The following is a 3094-nucleotide window of genomic DNA, read 5'->3' as shown; positions in this document are numbered from 1 at the left end:
TCTTAGAAAAATACAGTAGGGAACTTAACCAACGGAACTTGCATTTAAAACAATCAAATACATCATAAAAGTAAAGAAAATAATATTATGTTCATATTATAACCCATTGCAAATTTCAAAGAAGGCCTTAATGATCCATTATAATACCGAACAATCATTTTAAGATATATATATTTATATTTACTTGAGGAGAGGGGGTAGGAAGACCTTGGAAATAGTGGAAAGTGGTTGGACCAATCAGATAATTTAGTATATTAGGCGGGGACTAGAAAGCCTATGATAATAAAAATATATATCTAGGAGGAGGAAAAGGTGTGTCAATAAAGAGGATCAGGCTTATCTAGAAATAGTGTAATTTACTATTTATAGGGTTGGGTTAAAGAAAAATATCCGGGGCAAATGGGAGACAAAAGCCCTCAGGACTTGGGATCCTTCTTAGAAACAAGTTATTTATGGGGTCCCTATAGAAGGCAGACATATGTTATGTCAGAAATGTCGTAGGTTCAGGAAAGTGCCTAAAATTGTTTAAATGATAATGCAGATCGGGAACATTTGAAGTATCAATATTTACTCCTTAACGTTCCTCGAATTCCTGCCACTTCCAGGACCAACAATGTATTATAGGTTGTTAGTGAATTTTGCATTATTTTATGCTTAAGAAAAGCCTGGATGGGATCAGGATTTGATCTGACTATCTGTGGGTTGGTAGACTGGCGCGTTACCACGCTGCTATCGCTGTCCCCTCATATACTTAAAATACCTTACACCTCTACGATATTTGAATATACTTTTTATCGATTCCCAAACCTCAAAAGCCCCCAGAATACCCATTCTCCAACCGTCCTATCTCTCTGTTACCTATCATGGGCAAAATCCTTGAGAAACCCATCTTGAAACGCCTGTATCCCATCCTTGATTCCAACCACATAATCCCAGATTACCATTTTGGATTCCGAACATCCCACTCCACTATCCAGCAATGCCATCATGTGGTTGGTGTTGTTTCGTCTTCATTGGAGCGTGGAATGTACTGCTCGGGTGCCTTTCTTGATATAGAATAGGCTTTTGATCGAGTCTGGCACCCAGGACTACTATACAAGATACGTAAATTCCTACCCCTTACATACTTCTACATCATTAATCGTTCTTAGCTCTCTGACAAATTATTTCAAATAAATTATTATTATTTTATTTATTTATTTAGTGTAATTTACAACTGTACAAAATAATACAATAAGTAAATATGTCAAATAAATTACAACAGCGCTTACTCATCCTTATTCAGTCAGTCTGCTGGTGTATCCACAGAGTAGTATCCTTGCCCATGTCGTCAACGACCACTTGCACTACAGTATCCATTAATAATACCCTACTTATTCCTGTCGAACAGATCCGTTACTTAGGACTACATCTCGACAAACGACTGACATGGAATCCTCATACAGGACTGAAAAGACAGGATACTGCTCATCGATTTCGACTATATCAACATTTACAAAACAAACGGTCTAAACTTCCAATCCAGTCCAAAAGACTGATCTACATGACTATTATAAGGCCTATCTAGACATACGGAGTTGAGCTTTGGGCCTCCACTAAACCATCTAATTCTTCCCGAATCCAATATTTACAGTCCGAAATCCTTCGTAAAATCCTTAATACTCCTTACTTTGTCACAAATCAAGTTATCCATCAGGACCTCAATGTCCCATATGTTGCCGATTTGGCCAAAACCAGATACCATTCCTTCCATAATAAACTTCCCAACCACCCAAATCCACTTGTTTCTAGCCTGGCTTCTCCTTCATTATCTAATAATCCTCCTAGGCGTCAGAAAATAAGATGGCCTCGAGATCTTCTCCTCTAGAAATGTTATTGGAGTTCTATCAATGGGTAGGTTCTCCACATGTTTGTATCATGTCACTATGTCACCTACACCAAATTTACTTGTTGTATATATGATATACAGTTGTAAATAACAATAAATAATGCATGGCATTCTTACTTAACGTTTCTTGAATCATAATTAAACTCGCTTAATTATCTTTACTGTAGATTCATTTAAAAAAAAATGCTCTGGTCAAAAAAGTTCTGTCTACCACGGAAGAAGTTAATTGTATAAAATATTTTTCTATTTCTATTATGATTACTAAAATTTAATTTTCAACTTTTATAACTACCTCAATTTTTAGTAGTTTCTTTTTTTTATTATTATTTTAAAGCATCAACCACTTCGAGATCATTATTACTGGAATTTTCGAAATTTTTATTAGACTTTTTTCCTTAATGTCCTTTTTGCCATAATCTCCGAATTTTGTTTTAATTTATGAATTGAAATGAACCATTGAAAAATGGGAACTTACGGTAAAATTTTGAGTGATTCAGTAATTCGAAAAATTTAATACAGTCTGATTGTTATCCTGCAAAATTTAATGGAGGTTTCCTGATAATTCATACTAAGAATTGATGGAGTCGTATGATTGGCATTTGGTTAAAATGTGTTAGAAGTCAGGCATACAGCTGGAGAATCGCAGGCCATAAGATAACCGTGGGTAAGGCGCGTATGACTCATTCGAAGCCGCGTTAAAATCACTTCCTCTCTGCGCACATTTCTAGTGGATCATATCCAAGAGGAAAGATCACTTCTGATTTACCGTAATTTATTGTCAGTAACATTTGATGCCATTTCAATTCAATTCTCTGCTTAATGAGGGCAATTGAAGTCATCGACAGGCACTCCACAAAGAGGAATTCCTTCAGAAATCGCCACCTTTGATGTCTGATTGTTCAATCGTTTTACTGCTAATTTTAAGTTTAAAGAAATAGTAAGCTTTTGATTGAGTCTGGCATCCAGGTCTGCTCTATAAACTTCGTAAATTCCTACCCCCAACATATTTCCTTATAATCCGCTCCAACCTCACTGATAGAACCTTTACAGTAAATCATAACCAAGCCTACTCATCTCTCTTTTCTCAGTCTGCCGGTGTTCCTCAAGGTAGTATCTTAGGTCCCATTCATTATGGGACTTTATGGCTTATACAGCTGACACCGCAACTACACCCTAACACAGTCCTAACAACGTACGCTGATGACA

The 3094-nt window shown here is 36.3% G+C and overlaps 1 protein-coding gene across 1 annotated transcript in view; it reads left to right on the top strand.

The window, feature by feature from the left end:
- The window catches only part of LOC106686167 (uncharacterized), a 16467-nt gene that overhangs the window by 3046 nt on the left and 10327 nt on the right, over positions 1-3094 (top strand). The window lies entirely within an intron of this gene.

Source organism: Halyomorpha halys, unplaced genomic scaffold (assembly GCF_000696795.3).
Source record: "Halyomorpha halys isolate HHAL.00 unplaced genomic scaffold, Hhal_1.1 Scaffold786.1, whole genome shotgun sequence".
NCBI lineage: Eukaryota > Metazoa > Arthropoda > Insecta > Hemiptera > Pentatomidae > Halyomorpha > Halyomorpha halys.
Note: the sequence above shows the minus strand (reverse complement) of the source record. Positions and strands in the feature narration are given on the sequence as shown.